At 42.8% G+C, this 25,541-nt stretch overlaps 1 protein-coding gene and 1 long non-coding RNA gene across 3 annotated transcripts in view; one reads left to right on the top strand and one right to left on the bottom strand.

Annotated features, from left to right (window-relative positions):
• Nucleotides 1-6,693, top strand: part of LOC120879429 — a 29,846-nt gene extending 23,153 nt beyond the window's left edge. Inside the window, exons 3-5 of the long non-coding RNA XR_005724790.1 lie at nt 1,254-1,335; nt 2,854-3,040; nt 5,996-6,693. This is a non-coding gene — a long non-coding RNA (uncharacterized LOC120879429). The remainder of the gene's footprint in view (nt 1-1,253; nt 1,336-2,853; nt 3,041-5,995) is intronic.
• Nucleotides 1-25,541, bottom strand: part of GHR (growth hormone receptor) — a 297,195-nt gene that overhangs the window by 208,426 nt on the left and 63,228 nt on the right. The window lies entirely within an intron of this gene.

The following is a 25,541-nucleotide window of genomic DNA, read 5'->3' as shown; positions in this document are numbered from 1 at the left end:
AACTTCTGTGCAGAGTACATCATGCAAAATGCCAGGCTGGGTGAATCACAAGAGGAAATCAAGATTGCTGGCATAAATATCAATAACCTCAGATATGCAGGTGACACCACCCTTATGGCAGAAAGCAAAGAAGAACTAAAGAGCCTCTTGATGAAGGTGAAAGAGGAGAATGAAAAGGCTGGCTTAAAACTCAATATTCGAAAAACGAAGATCATGGAATCCAGTCCCGTCACTTGATAGCAAATAGAGGGGAAAAGGTGGAAACAGTGACAGCCTTTATTTTCTTGGGCTCTAAATCACTGTGGATAGTGACTGCAGCCATGAAATTAAAAGACGCTTGCTCCTTGGAGGAAAAGTTATGACAAACAGAGACAGCACATTAAAAAGCAGAGACATTACTTTGCCGACAAAGGTCCGTCTAGTCAAAGCTATGGTTTTTCCAGTAGTCATGTATGGATGTGAACTGCTGCTGTTGCTGCTAAGTCACTTCAGTCATGTCCAACTCTGTGCTACCCCATAGACAGCAGCTCACCAGGCTCCCCCGTCCCTGGGATTCTCCAGGCAAGAACACTGGAGTGGGTTGCCATTTCCTTCTCCAATGCATGAAAGTGAAAAGTGAAAGTGAAGTCGCTCAGTCATTTCCGATTCTTCGTGACGCCATGGACTGCAGCCTACCAGGCTCCTCCATCCATGGGATTTTCCAGGCAAGAGTGCTGGAGTGGGTTGCCATTGCCTTCTCTGATAGATGTGCGCACTGGATCATAAAGACAGCTGAGCACTAAAGAATTGATGCTTTTGAATTGTGGCACTGGAGAAGACTCTTCAGAGTCCCTTGAACTGCAAGGAGACCAAATCAGTCAATCCTAAGGGAAATCAGTCCTGAATGTTCATGGGAAGGACTGATGCTGAAGCTCTAATACTTTGGCTATCTGATGCAGGGAGCTGACTCATTGGAAAAGACCCTGATGCTAGGAAAGATTGAGGGCAGGAGGAGAACGGGGAAACAGAGGATGAGATGGTTGGATGGCATCACTGACTCGATGGACATGAGTTTGAGCAAGCTCTGGGTATTGGTGATGGACAGGGAAGCCTAGCATGCTGCAGTCCACAGTGTGGCAAAGAGTCAGACATGACTTAGCAACTGAACAACAACAAATGTATACAAATCATATATGTGTGTGTATGTCTATATGTGTGTGTGTGTGTATGTATTATATATTTATGAAACAAATGGTCCTTCTATTATATGCCAGGCACTCATCTAAGCACTGGGGACAGAGATCTTTTCTCCAAACAAGCTGTCAGTTCCAAGAAGCCAAGTACTGTTTGGGAAAGGTGAGGAATGGGAAGACCAATCCAGTCATATCACCTAAAACTTTGAGAGCTCCCTAGGGGGGTCAAGTTCACAGGGGTCTGCCGCTCTTGTCAGGATTTCCTACATTCCCCCTCACCTCTATGCCTAATTATTCACCATATATTGATGAATACACTGGAATCTGTACATTTCTGTGCCTTAAATGGCACATGCCGACTCCTGGATCACTGGAATGACCCTGGTCTGCACCCCCAGCCTTGAGAACCTCTTCACTTATTTCCCTCTGCCCTATCAACCTCAAACACCACCACCATCTCTCAACACCACCCTCATGAAGCCATGTCCAGCACCAGAGAGAGTTAGTCATCATCCCCCTGCCCCTTCGTAATATTAGCATAAACCTGTGCCATGGACATCACTGTGGAATATTGGGAGGATCTGTTTTCTCTAACTATACACTGACTGGTAGCGGGTATAGAGGTAATACATTTCAAATTTCCATCAAAAATTAATTTTACAGTAACCCACTAGCAGTTAGAGCACAGGCTAACATTTGAAAATCCACAAACCTAATTAACTTAATTTTTAATTGCTATCACAAAAGCTTGGATTTCTAAAGGGGAGCAAACAGTACTTATGTTGGTAGAAGGGTACAAAAAGATACACTCAACCTGCCACCACAATCTTTTCCAGCACACCCTTTATAATAAATTACTAAAATACCAAAGCTTAAAAGGTTAGAACATCCTCGGGGGCACTGTGGTGAGTATGAAACAGCATGCAAGTCTGATGCATACCAAAGAAGACACGAAAACAGGCTTGATAAAATCCATTCTTCCTGTCACATATGCACACAAACATATAAACAACATCAGAAGAAAAATAAAGGCAGACAGACTGTTCTCTAGCCTGGAAGGAAATTCTGATGAATTCTAAAGGAGTTTGAGGTTCATTCATTCAGTCAACATTTTTGAAATGCCTCTCTCACATGTGGGCCCAAGTTCCAGGCACTGGAGATCCAGCAGAGGAAAACACAGGAAGCAAATAAAATGAAAAAGTCCACAATCCTTGCCTTCCCAGAAGCTTGTAGACTCACGGATGTGGGTCAGGCAATAAGTGAGTCATATATATCAGATGATAAGCGCCATGGGGAAAAATAAACAGTGACGTGCAGGAGAGAGTGTCAGGGTTGGGGGACAGTGAGGCTGTTGTCCTCTTAAAGGAGCTGTCCAGGGAAGCTGCTACTAGGCAGGACACATTAGCATAAAGGTCTGAAAAAGATGAAGAAATCGGGAGGATTTAGGAGGAAGGTCTCACCAGGTGGTAAGAAGAACAAAGACAGAAGCCTGTAGGTGAGTGCTCTCCTGACACATCGGAGGAGGCTGCAAGAAGACAGAGTAAGCGAGGACAGGCTGTTCTGTTACAACGTGTGTTTCTGTAACAGCAATTAGCTCATAGGCTATTGGCAGATAGCAGCATAAATGTTGGTATAACATGGAAACATTTGTTTTTTGGGTTTTGTTTTGTTTTTTCCTTAGGCAAAAGGAGCCAGAAAAGCTGGAATAGAATTCTCATCTCTTTGCAGGAAAGGAGAAAGCCCTCAGGTTGGCTGCAGCACAGGCCGGATGGATTTCACCTCCAGCTGAGAGAATGAGAACCTGCCCCTTGCTGTCTCCCCAAAAACATGCCCCCTCCCACCGGTGCAGCTCTCCCAAGCTATCTCTGGTGAGTGCTGGGGTTTTAAGTCATAGAAGATTAGGAGAGGCCCGCTCTACTCCACTTTCCCCCCAAATCCTGTTTTTTTAAGAGTACATTTTTCAGATGTAAGGGAGAACATGGGCTTCCTCCGTGGCTCGGCTGGTGAAGAATCCACCTGCAATGAGGAAGACCTGCGTTCAATCCCTGGGTCGGAAAGATCCCTTGGAGAAGGGAACAGCTACCAACTCCTGTATTCTGGCCTGAAGAATTCCATGGACTGTAGAGCCCAAAGGGTCGCAAAGAGTCAGACACAACTGAGTGACTTTTTTTTTCTTTTTTCAGAACACAGAGTTTAACAGGAAGTGTGTACGTGCTAAGTTGTGGCCAACTCTTTGCAACCCTATGGACTCTAGCTGGCCAGGCTCCTCTGTCTATGAGATTCTCCAGACAAGAGTACTGGAGTGGGTAGGTATGCCCTTCTCCAGCAGATCTTCCCAACCCAGGGATTGAACTCATGCCTCTTAGGTCTCCTGCATTGGAAAGATGGGTTCGTTACCACTAGTGCCACCTGGGAAGCCCCTGTTTTACAGGACACACATATACTATTATTCCAGAGACATCTGCCGAGTGCAGGGCCTCACAGGACACATGAAATGGGAGGGTACTGGTGGGCTTTGAGAGGAGGCATGAGATGACCTGATGCACTGATGATAAAAGTGGTGGGATGATGGAGGGAGAGGGTGAGCAAGTGGGAAGCAGCAGACCAGTGAGAATGGAGTAAGACCAGAGCCAAGAGGACTCCAGTGTTTTTCAGCCTAAGCAACTGAACGATGGAGGGGACAGTAGATGACTGAAGGATGATTCAGTTAAGGGTGGTCACTTAAATTCTGGTGAACTCAATTTAGAGTGGCTATAAATCAAGTGGGAATTTCAACTAGGTAGTCAAAATAGATGTGTCCAAAACTCAGGAGGGAACAGTTTGAAAGTTTTCAGTGTATATTGTATTAAACCCTTAGAGTAAAGGTATTCAAATTTTCAAAGACTGATTTTTCCAGCAACCTACTAGCAGCTGGAGCAGAAGCCAAAAGCTACAAAACCTGTGGACTTGGGTTTTAATTCTTAGTATGAGAGCCTGGATTCCTGGAATGGGAGTAGGGGAGTGCTTATGGTGGGAGAAGGGTGCCGGAAAAGGTCTGAAGCCAGCTCTGGGTCATTCTAACAGTCAGAGGTTGAGGTAATAAGCAAAGACAGCAAAAAGCTTACAAGGAAGACCTGTGACGTGTGAGAAAAACTAGAAAAATGTAGCATCCTGGACACCAAGTGAGAAGTGTGGGTGAACCAAGAGGTGAACCGAGATGAGGACTGAGCACGCGCTAGTGAATTTAGCAAGTGGGACAGGGCAGCAGCTGTCCCAGTGGCCAAGCTCAGCTTCCATCCACTATCCTACCATAGTCAGTGGAGTACATTTCAGCCAAACATGGAGTTTTGTTGAAAAGGATAGAAAAATGGGGGGGGGGGGGGCGGCTAAAGGAAGACAGGATCAACAATTGTATGCTTATCTTTTATAATAATATTGGGACACTATGGCATGTTTTTATGGTGATGGAATGATCCAGTGGAGAGGAAAAAATAAATCAGAGAGAGGGAGAGTTGTGGGGGTAATGTTCCTAAGAAGGCGGCAAGAGAGAAAGCAGGTATCATGTGAAGCGGTTTGCCTACAAAATGCTGTGTTAGCAGGAGGAAGGCAGAGCTGATGGGCACTGACTCCAGGAGAGAAGCAGGTGTGGTGGGAGCCTGCAGAGTCCCTTCTGTTGTGCGTGGGGTCTGTCTGCAGTGAGAGAGAAAGAAGGCTATCTGCACAGAGGTAGGATGCAGGAAGGAAGTGTTAGGGGCTTGAGGAGAGAAGTGAGAAAAGCTGTGAAATAGTTGTCTAGACAAAGTGAATGGATCAGGGAAAATGGCTTTGCCAGTTGTATGAAAAAGTTGGGGAGGTTAGTGGCCATGCATTTAACCAGCAACCGACCAGCAGGGTGTGCGTTTTCTCCTGTCATATTAAGCTCTCAAGTGCTGGCATGGTGTAGGTAGACAGCTGGATTTATTCTGGGCTGGAATTTTGCCAGACAAAAGTATGATGAAGCAAAAGAAGTACAAAAGATTATAATCAATTGCTGCAGTCTGAAGCCAAATTCATCAGCTGAAATCTTAATTCCCAAAGGTGATGGGATTAGTGGTGAGGCCTTTGGGAGGTGATTAGGTCATGAGCCCTTGTGAATGGGATGAGGGCTCTTATAGAGACCCCAGAGAGCTCTGTAGCCCCTTCCACTGTGTGGGCATGCAATGAGAAGTTCGAGACCCAGAAGAGGCCCCTCACCCAACCAAGCTGGTACCCTGATCTTAGACTTACACCCTGAGAACTGTGAGCAGTATGTTTCTATCATTTGTAAGCCTCTTAGACTGTGGCATCTTGTTCTAGCAACCCAGAAAGGACTAAGGTATGAGCCATAGAATAAATTAGGTAAGGATGTTTATTTCTTGTCAGCTGCCAATGGAACATTAATCAGTATAGTCTTTAACCAAGTGACAGCCCACAACTAAACATCTCACATAGTGATACTTCTGTCCCTTTTAAAGACATTATTTGTCCCTTTCCTGCTGGTAGCTTCAAATATAGACTCCCTGTTGGCTGATGTGTAAGATGGGTAATACCACTGTTCATACTGACAGCAGTCATCTCTTGGGACTCACTATTTATAATAAAGAGTCCCCAACCTTGCCTGCAATGAGGACTCTGGAAGATACCAGGGCTGCAAGAGCATGGTGCAGAACACGACCCAAGAGCTGGGAAATCATTCACAGGGTATTTTTAGGCTCGTGCCTCCTCCAGGCTTTCTCACCACTCCTAGTTTATCCCTAGTTGTTATACTTCTTGCAGAAATTCTCAATGACATTCTCGCTTTTTTTGTTTTTCCTGTTTGCTATCAGGGAGCTACAGGGCCAGCCCCCTTTGGCCCTACAACCACATTCAGTGCTGAGACTGGGACAGACTGAAATGAGCAGCAATTCTATCTGCTGTCAGTGACTCCAAATGTGTTTAAAGGCGATTCAGAAAGGAGATGCTAACCCAAGATTAAATGAGTTCAGGGCTCTGAATTCCTTGAATACATCGTTCTTTTGGGGGGGGGCAGTTTGTGGGGGCAGCGTTTCCCACGTGGGCCAGTTCGTCTCTGATCGACTCTTCTCCCCTAGCAGACCCATTCTAGGTTTCTCTCTTTACTGCACCTCAGGAGGCTGGTCTGCTGGGGGCAGGGTCTGCAGGCTCCCTTCCTGGCTGACTCTCCACTGCATTTCAACTACAGAGACCACAAGGTTGAGGGAGAGGTTGGGGATGACCTCCCCCACAATCCCCATGCTCTGTCAGAACCTGTCCCCACAGGACCTTAGCTTCTGTCATATGGTCCCGCCTCCCAGAACAATGGTAACATAATTTCCTTCCACTGTTGCTCCAGGTCTAGGGGTGACAAGAGCCTCCCTGTGGCCGGGGTCCGAGTGCCTCAACATACCTTGTTGGTGACTTTAGCCCCACCCATACTTCCTGCATTTCCCCTTCATTAAAGTCTCAGGAACCTCTCTAGTTAGATTCTGTTTCTTGCTGACTGACACATAAACCATTTCAAATTCCACTATGTGTAATTTGGGTGCTTCCCAGATAGAGCTGGTGGTAAAGAGCCTGCCTGCCAATGCAGGAGATGCCAGAGATGTGGGTTCGATCTCTGGGTTGGAAAGATCCCCTGGAGAAGAGCATGGCAACTCACTCCAGAAATCTTGCCTGCAGAATCCCACAGACAGAGGAGCCTGGTGGGCTACAGAGTCAGAAATGACTGAAGCAACTTAACACACACATACACACATAACTTTACAACTACAGTTAGGTGCTGAAGCTGCTAGACTAGAGGAAGGAAAAGCAAATTCCAAACAAATAATATATTCATTCATTCAATGTAGGTGAAAATGCTAACATCTATGTCTTGTTAAAGGGAGAGACAGAACTCCACTGTAAGAACCTCAGAATAACTTAACGGAACCAGGTTTACAAATGGCTTTTTTCAATAGAAGTTTCACTTCTCAAATCGAAGGATACTTACAAAGGCTAGTGATCACCTTTGTTGAAGTCTTTTTCCATTAACTGTGACTGCGATATAATTAGGGCTCCCCTGGTGGTTCAGTGGTAAAGAATTTGCCTGCCAATGCAGGGGACATGTGCAGGAGATGTGGGTTTGATCCCTGGGTTGGGAAGATTGCCTGGAGAAGGAAATGGCAACTCACTCCAGTATTCTTGCCTGGGAAATACCATGGACAGAAGAGTCTGGTGGGCTACAGTCCATGGGGTTGCAAAAGAGCGGACACGACTGAGAGACAAAACAACAACAATCAGCTTAATAAGATTTGGGGGAGGTTGTCCTGGCATAATAAAAGGCCCTCAAGATTGTGTTTCAGAGAATGAAACATAGGAAAGAATTTTAATATACTTCAAAAAATGTTTAGCAGTAACAACTGGCCCATTCAATAGCTAATTTGTGCTAAGTCAATAGATTAGAAATACAGTCTTATATTTACTGAAGATTAGCAGTCTGGCTATAAAAACTGAGGTCAAAGAATACTGCTGTTAATTTTCAATGAATTCGCTTAATAATCAACCGCTCATGACTACATCCCCATTTCCTTGTAAGGACCCAGGATCCTGAAAGTCTAGGGGAAAATCTGCTGGTATCACCCAGGTGAACTCAGGTCAGGGTGAAATTTCTAAAAAAGATCTGAGTCCAATAGGTTCTTATCTAAAAGAAAATAACTTTTCAGATTGACCAATGTCACCGGTGATGTAAACACCCAACAGATGTCAACAATACATTGCACAAGACAGCCTATGAAGTCTGGCTTGAAGGACTAAAAATGTATTCCTGTTAGAACTAATAAACAGGCAATCTGCCACTCAATTTAGGAATGATCAAACATATTTTGCTGTGTGGTGAACAAAGGACTATATGTTGGCAACTTTTTCCTTCCAAGAAGCATGGTAAAGTAAGCAAAACTAGACAAAGCTTAGTCAAATTCCAGCTTTGCCTTTCTTACTTTCAGTAATCTTGAGCATGTAAGTTAACTTCTCTCAGCCTTATTTTATCATCCAAAATACAGGGAAAATATTTATTTCTCTTGCTTCAAAGATTTCATCATTTATAAGATGTCCTGTCTTGGGAGCTCAGTCCAGTGCTTTATGACAACCTAGAGGGCTGTGATGGGGATGAAGTGGGAAGGAGGTTCGAGAGGGAGGGGATATATGTATGTTTATAGCTGATTCACTTCACTATACAACAGAAACTAACACAAGATTGTAAAGCAATTATCCTTTAATTAAAAATAAATTTTAAAAAACAGATGCCTTGCTCTCTCACGTAGAAATGACTTTGGGAAGGAAAAAAAGAGAAAAACATTACCACAGTAAATATACGTATCAATTATACAGGGCATCTGGACTTCAGAAATATTAAACTGGATAAAATTTCCATCTTGGAATCTGGAAAATAGAGAATTCCAGAAAAACATCTACTTCTGCTTCACTGACTGCACTAAAGACTTTGACTGTGCATCACAACAAACTGAGAAAAATTCTTAAAGAGAAGGGAATACCAGACCACCTTATCTGCCTCCTGAGAAACATATGTATATCAAGAAGTAACAGCCAGAACTGGACATGGAACAATGGACTGGTTCAAAATTGGGAAAGGAGTATGTCAAGGCTGTATATTGTCACCCTGCTTATTTGATTTACATGCAGAGTACATCATGTGAAATGCCAGACTGGATGAAGCACAAGCTGGAATCAGATATGCAGATGACACCACCCTTATGGCAGAGTGAAGAGGAACTAAAGAGCCTCTTGATAAAAGTGAAAGAGAAGTGAAAAAGCTGGCTTAAAACTCAACATTAAAAAAACAAAGATCATGGCATCTGCTCCCATCAGTTCATGGAAAATAGATGGGGAAATGATGGAAACAGTGACAAACTTTATTTTCTTGGACTCCAAAATGACTGCAGATGGTGACTGCAGCCATGAAACTAAAAGACACTTGCTCCTTGGAAGAAAAGCTATGACCAACCTAGACAGTGTATTAAAAAACAGAGACATCACTTTGCCAACAAAGGTTTGTACAGTCAAAGCTATGGTTTTTTCCAGTAGTCATGTATGCGTGCGAGAGCTGGACCATAAAGAAGGCTGAGTACCAAAGAACTGATGGTTTCGAACTGTGGTGTTGGAGAAGACTCTTGAGAGTCCCTTGGACTGCAAGGAGATCAAATCAGTCAATCCAAATGGCAAACAACCCTGAATATTCATTGGAAGGACTGATGCTGAAGTTGAAGCTCCAATACTTTGGCCACCTGATTCAAAGAGCCAACTCACTGGAAAAGACCCTGATCCTGGGAAAGATAGAAGGCAGGAAGAAAAGGGGATGACAGAAGATGAGATGGTTGGATGGCATCACCAACTCAATGGGCATGAGTTTGAGGAAGCTCTGGGAGATAGTGAAGGACAGGGAAGCCTGGCGTGCTACAGTCCATGGGGTCACAAAGAGTTGGACACAACTGAGCAACCAAACAACAACAAAGTGCTTACTATGTTCCAGGCACTAATTGCTTTATGTATAGTATTAGTGCATTATCATAGCAATCCAAAGGACAATGTAATAGGTACTACTGGCCCATTTTACAGAAGAGGACGCCGAGGCCCACACAGGATAAGAGACTCTCACAGAGGCACACTCTTAGTCAGAGTCAGCGCTCTGAGTCAAAGCCACGGCTGCCTGACTCCAAAGTCTGGATTCTTCTCATTGAGTTATGCCTCCTACTTGACTTTTCACTTGCTCCTTTTGTTTCACTGCTGGAAGTCTTATGTTTTTAACAAAACTATTAATTCCACAAGAACAAGGACAATGTTATCTATTCCTTTTGACAATGCATGGCACAAGACTGGGCCCTGGCTAGATGGTCAAAGGATGTTTGCTAAGTATATGACAGCACTTTAAAAGAATTATGACTTAGTAAAAGGATAAAACCATGAACACTGAAGTACTTGAAACGAGCAAACTGTGGATAAACTTGCTCAAGAAATGAGTTGCACTTCATCCCTTTTCAGAAAGTACTTCCTTGCTTTTTTTTAATCTCTCTTGATTATCAGTTCAAGAACTGGGCTTCAACAGAAATGCTCCTCAGCTCTATGAAGTAGAATTCTAGCATTTTCTCCTGCTACTCTTGGGCCCCCTGGTGGCTCAGAGGTTAAAGTGTCTGCTTCCAGTGCGGGAGAGCCGAGTTCGATCCCTGGGTAGGGAAGATCCCCTGGAGAAGGAAATGATAACCCACTCCAGTACTCTTGCCTGGAGAATCCCATGGACGGAGAAGCCTGGTAGGCTACAGTCCATGGGGTCGCAAAGAGTTGGACACGACTGAGCGACTTTACTTTCTTTCACTTAACTCCTGGGCCACTTCTCCTTTCTTTAAACAGCCAACAACTCCCAGCATGCATGCTCAACAACCCTCAAGGCAGGGCAGGCCTGAGAGGTATGTAGGTGAAATCTGACTGTCATTGAGAACAGGGAAACAGCTTCCAATTGGTATAGGTGACCTCATTTAATGCTAACATTAAAAAACTTGAGCAGTTCTTGGATGAATGGGACAAGGCTAACCAATGCCTCTTCTCCTTTCACACTTAAAGAGGATGAAGGCCCTCTTGAGATAGAGATCTAGGATATAAGGTAAGAATTTCCAAAAGACTGAAATCCTCAGCATCCTTTCCTGTCCTTGAGATTTCACACTCCTTAGAAGACCATATTGCTCATACTGAAGACCAGCATAGGAGGCTCAGGTAACATGGGATCTTTACCTATACTCAGCTTTTCTGTATTTCCCCCTTGAAAGTGGGCTTCCCTAGTGGCTCAGATGGTAAAGAATATGCCTGCAACGTGGGAGACCCAGGTTTGATCCCTGAACTGGGGAGACCCCCTGGAGAAGGGCATGGCTATCCACTCTAGTATTCTTGTCTGGAGAATCCCATGGACAAATGAGCCTAGCCAGCCACAGACTATAGTCCATGGGGGTGGTAAAGAGCAACTAACATTTTTACTTTCACTTTGCTTGAAACTGTGCCCCTTCTTCCCTTCTACCTGGCATAAAAAGCCCATTCTCCCCTAAAGATAGAGCACAAAATCTGGTGAATTGGACCGGGGCCCATAGTCAGCCACAACCTGAGTGTATTACTCCTCAGCTCAAATTAATAATATCATCCAGTCTGGGCAACAAAACCGAACTACTGCTTTCTGAGTGAGTCTAAGGTTTGCAGGGTAACTTCAAAAGACAATCCTATGTTCACTACAACTCAACTGAAACGACCATGATGTTTAACAGAACTATGGGTCTCATTTAAAAACTATGTAAGAGATTAGCAAACACACAATCCAATTTTATGGTTTTACCAATCACTGCTGTTTTCATTAAGTATATATATATTAATGTAGCCCTAATTCTTTCCCAAAGCTCCCCCTTTTCTTTTCTCCCACCCCCTACATTTTAAGAACATACAGACCTGCACTTTCTCAGGACTAATAAATTTCCTGTTGAAACATTTATAATGGTTTCTGGTATCCTCCTCCAGATAAAATCAGGCTTTATTTCCTTCAGCTACTTGAGCTAATGTCACCTTATTAGGGAGGCATTCCCTGACTATCCCATATAAAATACTAACCCTTTGGCCCATCCAGCTCCACTTATCCCCTTATCGTGTTTTGTTTTCCCCATAACACTCATCTCTACCTAACTGAACATATATTTGTTTACTGACAGTCTCCCTTCACTAAATGTAGGAAAGCACTTTGTTCTTTGTGGAATCTCTACCACCTATAACAGTGATTAACTCACTATTAATAACAGGCTCTCCATAAATGTTTGCTAAATGCATTAACAGTCTTCCTCTCATATCATTGCCAAGAGGTGACAGTGTAGTCTACCGTGTTTTGGGTAAAAATATCACATCTCTTTTAGCCACGTCTCTCCTTAAAATCTAGAGCGGATCGTATCTCCACCCTGAAAACAAGTTGTTGTTGTTGTTTTTTATTAAGCAAGTCGTATGCTTATTTTACTAGTACTTTCCATATTTTGACACCGTACCCACTTCTGGAGAGATCATCCTCTAGGGCCAAATGAGGTTGACAGCATTATCTGAAGTCTTTCAATAACCTTTATACCCATGTCGTAGTAGAAAGCTTTTCTTTTATTGCTTGGGCAAAGGAAGATACTCGAACATGACATGAGTAGTATTAGATCCATACCTGACCTAGTAATCACGAACTAAAGGTAGGCAGAGCCCGAGGCACTCCACCAGGCAGCAAGGCTGCGCCTTGTAATCAAAACTCCCACATACCAGAACATGCTGTGCCTTTCTCATCATGATCTCATCTTCTAGTTAAATACCACCTGAATCTGATCATTTTCCTGCCTGTTTCTTCCTTAGATCAGGAACTGACCACATGTAGAAAACATGAATCCTAGAAAGAATACTGAGTTTTAAATACAAGATTAGCCATTTCCTCCAACTAGTAAAAGAAATTTGAATGAAGGGATGGGTATCCTGTACCCATGGGATGAATTAATTCATGTTGCTTCATTTTAGAATTATGATCTGGGTAAAGATAATGCTGCATGAAGGGAAGAGAAGAGAGAATATTTGACCAACTTAAGGACAAATCATTATAGACCATTATTCAAGTTCCAAATAACTTTTTTGGTGGGCATAGTGACTCATTTGAAAAGACCCTGATGCTGGGAAAGATTGAGGGCAAGAGGAGAACGGGACGACAGAGAATGAGATAGTTGAATGGCATCACCGACTCAATGGACATGAGTTTGGGTAAACTCTGGGAGTTAGTGATGGACAGGGAGGCCTGGTGTGCTGTGGTTCATGGGGTTGAAAGAGTTGGAAATGACTGAGCGACTGAATTGAACTGAAGTGTATAAGTATGATAAGGTACAGTAATGGAAATCTACCATTCTCTCACTGGAAAAGACCCTGATGCTGGGAAAGATTGAAGGCAAAAGGAGAAGGGGGGCAGCAGAGGATAATATGGTTAGACAGCATCGCCGATTCAGTGGACATGAATCTGAGCCAACTCCAGGAGATAGTGACGGACAGAGGAGCATGGCCTGTGAGGTTGCAAAGAATTGGACATGACTTATCGACTGAACAACAAAAACCATTTCCAATAGATCAACATTATGCAGTCATGTGTTATTAAAAAAAATATAGAACTTTCTGGATTCTGAAGCAAGAGGTACACTGATGGCAACCTTAATTTTTTGAGCCTTTGATTCGAAAAACACTTAAAATTTTGTTTCTGGTTTCTCTTAATTATTCCTAAGCGCTTGAAAATTGCCATAAGAGTAAAATTTTGAGATTTGACTCAGTAATAATTTTGTGCCTATATTGTTCTGTGCCTACATCACTGAAAATTTCAATTTAGTATCTGAATCACTGAGGTTTATCATAAATTTTGCTACAAACTCTATTCCCTGAACCTCGGTGTCTTGTCCTATAAAACATGAGAAGCTGACTAGATCTGAAATCTCTCTTTGCTTTATGAACCTTATTCCCACCTACTGAGTTTTTATACACAAGCACTGCTGAATAAGAAACACTCCTGTTTGGAAGAAGTCTGGGCAAATACCTTAAGGGTGATCTCAATGTTGACACATCCTTCTAGACTGGTCAGTTTGCTAGCATTTAACATGACATATGGAAAAGCTGCTTTGAGGCTTAGCAAAATCACCCATTTGCCAAACACAGTGCTTACAGGATCCTTCTTGAAACATTCTTTAAATCTAGCTTGTGCATGAGCTTATTTTGAAAATTTTGTCTTTAGGGCCTTTGTCACTTAAAACACAAACACACAGAAAAAGGATTGTGTTTACAAATTCTGGCCACTTTTCTTAGTCTAGAGCAGTGGTTCTAAATCAAGATTTTCTCCTTTCATAGCCATTTGGCAAGGTCAGGGACGTTTTTAATTGTCTCAGGTTGAGGGAGGTGTGTTGCTGGCATCTGGTGGGTCAAGACCAAGGATGCTGCTGAACACCCTACTCTTTATTGCAAAGGCAACACAGCCACCACAGTAAGGATTTACCTGACCTAAAACGTCAATAGTGCCAAGATGGAGAAACCAAGTGCTGACATGGAAAGAGAAGCTTTACATATTTTTAAAATTCAGTTTTAATTGGAGGATAATTGCTTTACAACGTTGTGTTAGCTTCTCCTGTACAACAACATGAATCAGCCCAAGTATACATATAGCCTGTCTCTCTTGAGCCTATCTCCAACTCCCACCCTGTCCCTCTAGGTCATCACAGAGCACCAACCTGAGCTCCCTGTGCTATACAGCAGGGATAGCTAGCTTCCCGCTAGCTACCTATACTACTCATGGTAGTGTATACATATTGATGCTACTCTCTCAATTCATCCGACTCTCTCCTTCCCTCCCTGCATCCACAAGTCCCTTCTCCACGTTTGTATCTCTGTTCCTTCCCTGAAAACAGGTTCATCCGTACCATTTTTCTAGATTCCATAAATATGCATTAACATATGATATTTGTTTTGTTTTTGGACTTATTTCACTTTAGAGAGAAAGCTTTAGATGGATGATAGTGTAACCAAGCTAGGCAAGTAAGAATTGGAGTTCTTGGGGGCAATCCTTGTTTCTTGAGTTTCACAGATATTTCTCATATTTATTTAGGGCTTACATGAGTGTTTAGGGGAAGCTCAGATATTACAGGAAAGAAAAGTTAATGTAGACGTAGGTTGTACTAAATTATTTCTTACACTTCCTTTTTTTGAGTATATTTCAAAGTAAGTTGATAGGTTACCACTTCTTTATATTTAACTCTTCGATATGATTGGACCTTCCAGAGCAACCCTGATGGCTGTAGTCTCATTTCAACCCAAACCCTGGCAGCCAACCTCAGATTTGTTACGGTCAGTGCTGAGCAAACTCTCCCCTGGAACAGTCTCAGGGGTGAGAATCAATCTTTTATGCAGAGCATGCCTGTTGGATTGTTGGATGCAAACCCACTGGGACAGTTTTTAATGATGGAGTCTCGGTTCTGTGGCCTGCTCCCTAGAGAATGAGCCAGTTTAGAAGATGAACTCAATAATTCAGCGTTTGCCACTTGAAGTTCCACCACTTTTAGACTATTTTCACCGTAAATCATTCTAAAATGATCCCATACACCTTTGCCTTTTGCAACAGACAATACCATGATTAATTTTATCTTCTGTTAATGGTTTTACAGTATCACTGTTACAGATGTCAGTTCTTAATCCCTATAATCACTTTTTGCACTGAGACAGAAATAGTGGTTCAAGCAAAGTGTTTACTTCACTGAAGTTCTTGTGGCATTGGTAGGTAAGTCAAGCTGGCTATTTGAGCTCCCTGCCTTCAGAGTCACCAAGAGTGTGAGCATTTCCTGAAGAAGTGGAAGGAAATCAAGAAGGCTTGACATGCACTTTGTCACCCACTTCATAGGCTGTGAACTCGCCAACAAAACTGGACTTGCAGAGATAAGCTGTTAAGTATGCAAACTCAGGTTTTTACATGATTTTTGATACCAACTAATCAAGTGCTGAGAAGAATCTTGAGAGTCCCTTGGACTACAAGGAGCTCAAACCAGTCAATCCTACAGGATATCAGTCCTGAATATTCATTGGAAGGACTGAAGCTGACACTCCAATACTTTGCCATTTGATATGAAGAACTGACTCATTTGAAAAGGCCCTGATGCTGGGAAAGATTGAAGGTGGGAGGAGAAGCGGACCACAGAGGATGAGATGGTCGGATGGCATCACTGACTTGATGAACATGAGTTTAAGCAAACTCCGGGAGTTGGTGATGGGCAGGGAAGCCTGGTGTGCTGCAGTCCATGGGGTCACAAAGAATAGGACATGACTGAGTAACTGAACTGAACTGAATCAAGGGCTGAGTATTAAAAACACTCTGAATGGCTAAATGCTTTTCATGCATTATCTAATCCCATCCTCATAACAGCCCTCTGAGATAGGCCATTTCATAGACATAGGAGGCTGAGGCAGAGAAACACGGAATAATTTGGCTAAATGACAGAACCCAGATTTGAAGTCAGACAGTCTGACCCCAGAGCTCTGTTTTAACCACAACTCCAGACACTGCAAAATGATAGCCTGTGGGCTAAGTGTGGCCCACAGATATGTTTTGTTTGACTTACATATGTTACTTTGGGGTCACCATCTAAAGTTGGGCAGCTTGAGTCTGGCACAAAGGCTCAGCCCTGGGACAAGCAAAATCCAGGCCTCACTAGACTTAGACCATCATGGGTGCCAGCGTGGATAAAGGGGTGCCATTTTCCAATTTGGGAAAAAGCCAGATGAGCCAGTGGCAACCCTGCTTGTCAACACTAACAATTGCGTGAAATTCCAAATTTACTGCTTCTTAGGGAAGGAAAGGGGGAAAAAAAAACAGAGGAAAGAGAGAAGGAGAAAGGAAAAAAGGAAGGAAAGAGGAAAGACACCGGGAAGGAAGGAGGGAGGCAGAACCAGTATTCCTCTGTTCAGGAGTGTTTCTAGAAGGCACACAGGCTTGCCTGCAAGCAACTGGCTCACTTCACACATTTATGTTACCTCCAAAGATCCTTGGAAGGAAAGTTATGACCAACCTAGGTAGCACATTAGAAAGCAGAGATATTACTTTGCCAACAAAGGTCCGTCTAGTCAAGGCTATGGTTTTTCCAGTAGTCATGTATGGATGTGAGAGTTGGACTGTGAAGAAAGCTGAGTGCCGAATAATTGATGCTTTTGAACTGTGGTGTTGGAGAAGACTCTTGAGAGTCCCTTGGACTGCAAGGAGATCCAACCAGTCCATTCTAAAGGAGATCAGTCCTGAGTGTTCACTGGAAGGACTGATGCTAAAGCTCAAACTCCAATACTTTGGCCACCTCATGTGAAGAGTTGACTCATTGGAAAAGACCCTGATGCTGGGAGGGATTGAGGGCAGGAGGAGAAGGGGACAACAGAGGATGAGATGGCTGGATGGCATCACCGACTCGATGGAACATGAATTTGAGTGAACTCCAGGAGTTGGTGATGGACAGGGAGGCCTGGCATGCTGCGATTCATGGGGTTGCAAAGAGTCGGACACAACTGAGTGACTGAACTGAACTGAAGATGCCACAAGCTTTCCAACTTTGTGACCTCTGTATTCATTACATTTATGGTGTTTTGTTTTAAAAAGCCCCTCTCACAAATGGGCCTACTCACAGCTCTTCAGCTAAAGTTTAACCCCTTTGCAGAGGGGCAAGAAGCACATCAAGATTCTGGGCTGACTGACTCTGTCAGGTAACCAAACTCAGTGGATTCTTCCTCTGCTGGCTGAAATTCTTGTTTTTCAGGATATACTGTTCTCTTAAGGCTCTATGTTTGGCAGCCAAAAACAAAAAAGCAAATGAACAAAATACCCACCCAACTTTGTGTGTGGGTAGCCAGGTGTGGGACAAGGACTTACACATAAATCATAAATGCTTCCTTATGGTGCAAATGGTCACAGGAATGTTTACATTTTGGAGGCATCATTATTCCCTTTCCCTTATATCTCAAGAGGCATCACCAAGGGGGATGCTTGGGGATAATCCACAAAGAGCTGCAGGCATGGTGACTGGAACATAAAGATTAACGCTGACTGAAAGATATACCCATTTGAATGCAGAGTTCCAAGAATAACAAGAGGAGATAAATCAATAATCTCAGTGATCAGTGCAAAGAAATAGAGGAAAACAATAGAATGAGAAAGACTGGAGAGCTCTTCAAGAAAATTAGAGATACCAAGGGAACTTTTCATGCAAAGATGGGCACAATAAAGGACAGAAATGGTATGGACCTAACAGAAGCAGAAGATATTAAGATGAGGTGGCAAGAGTACACAGAAGAACTGTACAAAAAAGATCTTCATGATACAGATAATCATGACAGTATGATTACTTACCTACAGCCAGACATCCTGGAATTCAAAGTCAAGTGGGCCTTAGGAAGCATCATTTTGAACAAAGCTAGTGGAGATGATGGAATTCCAGTTGAGCTATTTCAAATCCTAAAAGATTATGCTATGAAAGTGCTTAACTCAATATGCCAGCAAATTTGGAAAACTCAGCAGTGGCCACAGGACTGGAAAAGGTCAGTTTTCATTCCAATCCCAAAGAAAGGCAATGCCAAAGAATGTTCAAACTACTGCACAACTATACTCATTTCACATACTAGCAAAGAAATGCTTACAATTCTCCAAGCCAGGCTTCAACAGTATGGGAACTGTGAACTTTCAGATGTTCAAGCTCAATTTAGAAAAGGCAGAGGAACCAGAGATCAAATTGCCAACATCTGTTGGATCACCAAAAAAGCAAGAGAGTTCCAGAAAAACATTTACTTCTGCTTTATGGACTATGCCAAAGCCTTTGACTGTGTGGGTCATAACAAACTGTGGAAAATTCTTCAAGAGATGGGAATAGCAGACCACCTGACCTGCCTCCTGAGAAATCTGTATGCAGGTCAAGAAGCAACAGTTAGAACTGGACATGGAACTACAGACTGGTTCCTAATCAAGAAAGGAGTATGTCAAGGCTATATATTGTCACCCTGTTTGTTTAACTTATATGCAGAGTACATCATGAGAAATACCGGACTGGATGAAGCAAAAGCTGGAATCAAGACTCCAGGAGAAATATCAATAACCTCAGATATGTAGATGACACCACCCTTATTGCAGAAAGCAAAGAAGAACTAAAGAGCCTCTTGATGAAAGTGAAAGAGGAGAGTGAAAAAGTTGGCTTAAAACTCAACATTCAGAAAACTAAGATCATTGCATCTGGTCCCATTACTTCATGGCAAATAGATGGGGAAACAGTGAAAACAGTGGCAGACTTTATTTATTTATTTATTTTGGCTTTAAAATCACTACAGATGGTTACTGCAGCCATGAATTTAAAAGACCCTTGCTCCTTGGAAGAAAAGCTATGATAAACCTAGACAGCATATTAAAAAGCAGACATTACTTTGCCAACAAAGGTCTTTTTAGTCAAAGCTATGGTTTTTCCAGTAGTCATGCACAGATGTGAGGGTTGGACTATAAAGAAAGCTGAGCACTGAAGAATTGATGCTTTTGAACTATGGTGTTGGAGAAGACTCTTGACAGTCTCCTGGACAGCAAGGAGATCCAACCAGTCCATCCTAAAGGAGATCAGTCCTGAATATTCATTGGAAGGACTGATGCTGAAGCTGAAACTCCAATACTTTGGCCACCTGATGCGAAGAACTGACTCATTTAAAAAGATCCTGTTGCTGGGAAAGATTGAAGGCGGGAGAAGAAAGGGAAGATAGAGGATGAGATGGTTGGATGGCATCACTGACTCAATGAATATGAGTTTGAGTAAACTCCAGGAGTTGGTAATGGACATGGAGGTCTGGCGTTCTGCAGTCCATGGGGTCACAAATAATTGGACACGACTGAGCAACTGAACTGAACTACTCAGCTCTGCTGCTGTAATGAGACCCCAACCATTGATAATGTGGAAAGGAATGCAAGTGGCTGTGCTCCAATTAAATCACATTCAAAAAACAGGTGGCCTATAGTTGGCAGTCCCCACCTCCAAGGACACTGGAACCATGCAAAACTAGACAAGAAACATTTGGGAACAGGCAAGACTCTCTCACCAGTAATCATCACCATGAAACAAACCATAGGGCTTGAAGTAAAAGCAACAGAGAAGAGGGAAGGAGACAGGAGAGGCAGGCATCACTACAACATGAGAAGCTGTCTACCATGTGAAGCCAAAGACACAAGTGCTCCAAGATCAATGGCAACTGTGATAAGGAAAGGCAGAGAATGCCATCTGACTGCATAGAAGCCTGACAATGAAGATATTCAAGGGAATAAAATAATCTGCATACTACAGCATGGGGGTGCCACAGGAAGGTCAGGAGACCACTGGGAGTAGGTGGGAAACACCAGGAAGTGTTTCAGCCTTTGACTCTCGAGGCGCAAAGAGGCAGATACAAGGTAAGAGGTTGCAGCCAGAGCATAAGGACCAAACAGATGCCCTCTGAACATCTGAGGGCCCTCACGCCTAGCCCCAGCACTGCTTGGCATGGGTGTCACTGCTCTGCTTTTTTCCTTACTCACATGCAAAGCATTCATAATATGAAAATAACCTATGTGGGATGAAACGTGGAGAAAGTAAGGAAAATAGAAAATGCAACAGAGAAAAATTAGTCAGAGGAAGATCATCAGGCCTGGTGCAAGTTTCTGGAAGGCTGGTTGTGGGACTTCCCTAGTGGTCCAGCAGCTAAGACTCTGTGCTCCCAAGGCAAGGGGCCTGGGTTTGATCCCTGGTCAGGGAACTAGATCTCACATGGCACGACTGAGACTTGGCATGCTGCAACTCAAGATCCTACATGCCTCAACCAAGACTGAAGATCCAATGCAGCCAAATAAAGAAACAGAAAAAATAAAAAAAGGAAGGCTGGTCTTTTGGCTTTTTGATGGCTGTTGCTCTCTTCTAGAAATGTATCTTTGTTTCACTATATTCTCCTTGCCCTTAACTCCATTCTAACTTCTTTCATAAATAACAGCCCACACTGAGGAAGTACTTACTTCATGGCAATGTTCTAAGTATGTTATGTACATATATGTTGATCTTGATCTTCAACCCTGTGAGGTGTGTCCTGTACTATTGTTCTCATTGAACAGATGAGGCAACTGAATCACAGAGAGGTCAAGTCATTTTTCCAGAGGCATGCAGCTAAAAAATGACAACACTGAAACTGGAACCCAGACAGTCTGGCTCCAGCATCTATGCTGTTGGTCATTACATTTCCCCAAGGTTGCACCGTCTTCCTCCTCCACATTCCAAAGCCAGCTCCACACACCAACAACTCCATTCCACCCTGCGGGGCACATCTATATGTATTTTTACCTTTTTCTTGAGAAAATTTAATATAACTTTCAGATGCAGTTACCAATTTACAGAATATAAAGAGAACAGAAAAACATGTCAAAAGATACAAAGGGGGAACATCACCTCCAGAACAAACAATTCAGTTTCTTCAACTGATAAACTGCAGAGAGAGAGAGAGAGAGAGAGAGAGAGAGAGAAAGCGGGGTGAGACAGAGAGAGGGAAAGAGAGAGGGAGAGAAGGAAGAAGGCAGAGAGGGAGGACAGATTTTGAACCTGCAGATTTCAAGGTATTTAAAAGACTTGTAACCAATTGCAATACGTGGAAATTTGGAGCCTGATTCAAACTATCAAAACTCTTGACATGTATGAGAGAACTGGAATTGAACAGTATATGAATATTCAATGATTTACAGATTATTTTTAAATATAATAATGGTATTATGAATATACCTTAAAATACTACCTTTTAATTAAGTGAAATGATAGATATATTAACTAGATGGGGGAATCCTTTTACGAGATATACATATCAAATTATCATAATGGACACTTTAAATATCTCAATTTTATCAACTATAAATAAATTCTCAATAAATCTTGGGAAAAAAAATGCTTATCTTTTAGAGATGTATACTGAAATACTAATGAATGAAATGAAATGAAATGTCTGGATTTGCTTCCCAATAATATGGGAGGGGTGAACTGGCAGAGATAAAATAAGATTTCCATGAGCTAATAACTATTGAAGCTGGTAACAACTATCTGAAATTCATTAAACTAGTCTACCTAATTTTATAAATGTTGAAAATTTTATATAACAAGACCATCATAAAAGTTGGAAGGACAGCATTCTAAGGCTTAAAAATAAAACATCAGGCTAGGAGGAAATTCTAACTTTATCAGCATTTCACCTGTATGTACACGCATAGTTTCTTCCTCTTTTTGCAGGTATTTTAAAGCTGAAGGGAGGAATTTAAGTAAGTTGAAGCAGGGAAGTAAACTTCTTATTCTTGAAAGATAAGCCTTGGAGATGCTGGGATAATCTGCAACTTAGTTTCTTAATGAATGAATTTCTTGCACGTCACTCACATATTCTCAGCAATGAAGTATAGCCCTCTGTTGTTTAGTCACTAAGTTGTGTCTAACTCTTTGTGACCCCATGGACTATAGCCTGCCAGTCTCCTCTATCCATGGGATTTCCCAGGCAAGAATACTGGAGTAGGTTGTCATTTCCTTCTTGAGGGGGTCTTCCTGGCCCAGGGATCAAACCCACGTCTACTGCATTAAGGTGGATTTTTTAGCGCTGAGCCACACGAAAAGCCCTTAACCCTCTGTAACCGCTTCCCATGCTTCATCATGATGCTGACAAGCTCCAGGTAGAAAGTATGAGGAGGAAGAAAAACCACACCCAAAGGTTTCAAGGTTGAGGATGAAAAGGAGATACTGGGCAGGGGGATATGGAACATCTACCTGTACACAAAGTGAGAGACCACGTGGCGCATGTTTAAGTGACTATCCCAAAAGACCCAAGTTGCAATCTCAGGCTGCAACCAGTCAGCTGACCAAACCTAGAGAGTCACTTAACCACTGTGGACCCCAACAATTTTATCTGTAAATTGAAGGATTTGGATTAGAATTCCTAGGACAATGTAGCATCTAAGAAGTAAAACCAAAGATTTACGCTCTTAAAAGCCAGTCTGAACACTAGACTCCAACAGATTACCCATGTAGATTAGTCATGTCTGACTCTTTGCAAACCCATGGACTGCAGCCTGCCAGGCTCCTCTGTCCATGGAATTCTCTAGGCAAGAATACTGGAGTGGGTTGCCATTTCCTTCTCCAGAGGAATCTTCCCAACCAAGGGATCAAACCCAGGTCTCCTAAATTGCAGGCAGATTCTTTACCACTCAGCCACTAGGGAAGACCAATAGATTACCCAGTTCTAGTCTAACAAAAGCTGCTTTGAAAAGTTACCACTGAGCCACAGAGCCCTGGGTTTCTGGCAAGACAAAGAAACCAGATGAATTAGTGAAGTCAGGAAGAGACTCTCTTGAATAAAATGAAATGTGAGAAGTAACATGCCCTGCACTGGGATCACTGACTCAACTAAGGGGATAAATTATGGATGAAAATGATGGATAAGAATAAATGTACTTTCTGCCTGGACATTGCTAACTCTGCGTATTCAGCCATCCACAGGTGCCAACTGTCCTGAAGGCAATCTGGCCTTCAACAGGTATAATCCGTGTTCTGTTGGTCAAGGCCGACCTGATACGTACAAGCCCACAACTTCCAGAAACTAGGCTCCTACCTACAATGCAAGGCATGGATTTCCATTTGGTGTGCCCTAAACAGGCACAGCTCCAGATGGACATCTCTATACACATGTATCCAACATATCCAGCCTTAAGCTTTCTGCATGTCATCAGGTCTGCATCAAGACTCTACGGGGGGAAAAATGGCCTGGTCCAGTTTGCTAAATGACCTTCAAAGAGAACAAGTCATTGGAAATGAAGAAACCCAATTAGTTGACAATACTTTAGACCTTAAATGGCAGAAACCGTTCACTAGTCATGAAGAACAAATTCTCTCTGCTCAGAAAGCCTAATTATGTTTGTGCTTATGCGTTCCCATCCGACACAAAACATCGCTGCACAAAACAATGAGGCTTCCAACTCTGCTGCCTCAGCTAGTCTTGACAAGAGAAGAGGTGAGTCACGAAACAGCCTGGCATGCCCTCTACCTGCAATAAGTCCTCACCAAGGGCTAAATCATGGCTGGCTAGATGAAGACAGTTTTGTCTTCCTTTTTTTCTTTAATAAAAAGAAGGGCGTTCCCAAAGGACGAGTGCTACTTGACATAATTTGAGGAATTACTGGTGACTTAGCAGGCAGAGCTGCTGTCAAGAGTGGATTTGGGTACATGGACAGCAGAGAGGAGTGACTTCATCTAAAACTAACCTGTAGCAAGAGATAAAATATTAATCATTATCTCTTGCAGAACAGAAAAAATACAGAGCTAACTAGCTCTGAGCCAAAGCTTTCATGCTTCCTCTATTGTGTTTCTTCTTGAAATTGAAGATACGCACACAAGTTTGAGTTATCTACACAAACACCTGTCTACTCCAACCCAAATGAACATCCTCATATGCATGGTTGGGCTAATTTTGAGGCCAGTATTTTTTTTTCTGATCTTGAAGTAATAGGGCAGTGACAAAAGGCTGTTTCAAGGGAAAGCAAGAGACGAAGACTGGGGGTATTGTATTTAACACGGGATGAGTAATGTAGATAAGTTAATAAATAGAGCAAGAGATATCAATAACTTGCAAGACTGGCAAGCAACACATGAGATGATTGCAAATTTGGTGGAAAAATTAGCTAATACAGAATTCATGAGTCTCTCAGGGGGTAGGGAAGACAACTTTTACTCTTCAGCCATACCATATCACTCTCAAAGAAGTCTGTTGCTGTATTCTTTTTCTGTGTGCACATCTCTTATTATGTGCAAAGTGCCTGGAACATTCTATAAACACTTATTAGATAGATGGAGTGAAGCAAAAGTGGCATGGCACATCTTCCTTCTAGCTATTATTTTTCCCTTCTTTTTTTTGCTCATCTATAGAAGGAGCAAGTACCTTCAAGCAATAGCTATACAGTATAAGTGACATCATTTCAGTCATGCTCTGTGTGTTCAGCTCTTTGCGACTTTTAGGACTGTGGCCTACCAGGCTCCTCTGTTCATGGGATTTCCTAAGCAAGAATATACTGGAGTGGGTTGTCATTTCTTACTCCAGAGGATTGTCCTGACCCAGCAATTGAAACTGTATCTCCTGTATCTCCTGCACTGTAGGCAGATTCTTTATGCACTGAGCTATCGGGGAAGATTCAAACATCATCTATCCCCTTCCAAAAAAGGGGGGCTTGGAATTGGAAGGCATGTCATTCAGTTAGATGTGTCATTTAGTTCTATCCACGTGAGACAATCAAATGTAAATGCTAGCATATTGCCTCAGTGAGAAGGCACATATTCAGAAACAGAAAAACAAAGGAATGGGATTTTCCCTCATCCATCTAGCTGCTACTGCTGCTGCTAAGTTGCTTCAGTCGTGTCCGACTCTGTGTGACCCCATAGATGGGGGCCCACTGTCTCTGGGATTCTCCAGGCAAGAACACTGGAGTGGGTTGCCATTTCCTTCTCCAATGCATGAAAGTGAAAAGCGAAAGTGAAGTCGCTCAGTCATCCCCGACTCTTAGCAACCCCATGGACTGCAGCCTACCAGGCTCCTCCGTCCATGGGATTTTCCAGGCAAGAATACTGGAGTGGGGTGCCATTGCCTTCTCCACACCCATCTAGAGGGTATGCTAAATCAAAGATTTAATTCCAACCACTTGCATGTTGGGCTCTGACAGCCAAGCATTGCCCCAGATGGAACACAATTTTACAGCGTAGTTCACTCATCTATAAAGGAGAG

Source organism: Oryx dammah, unplaced genomic scaffold (genome assembly GCF_014754425.2).
Source record: "Oryx dammah isolate SB20612 unplaced genomic scaffold, SCBI_Odam_1.1 HiC_scaffold_20, whole genome shotgun sequence".
NCBI lineage: Eukaryota > Metazoa > Chordata > Mammalia > Artiodactyla > Bovidae > Oryx > Oryx dammah.
This window is presented reverse-complemented; position numbering and strand designations above follow the sequence as displayed.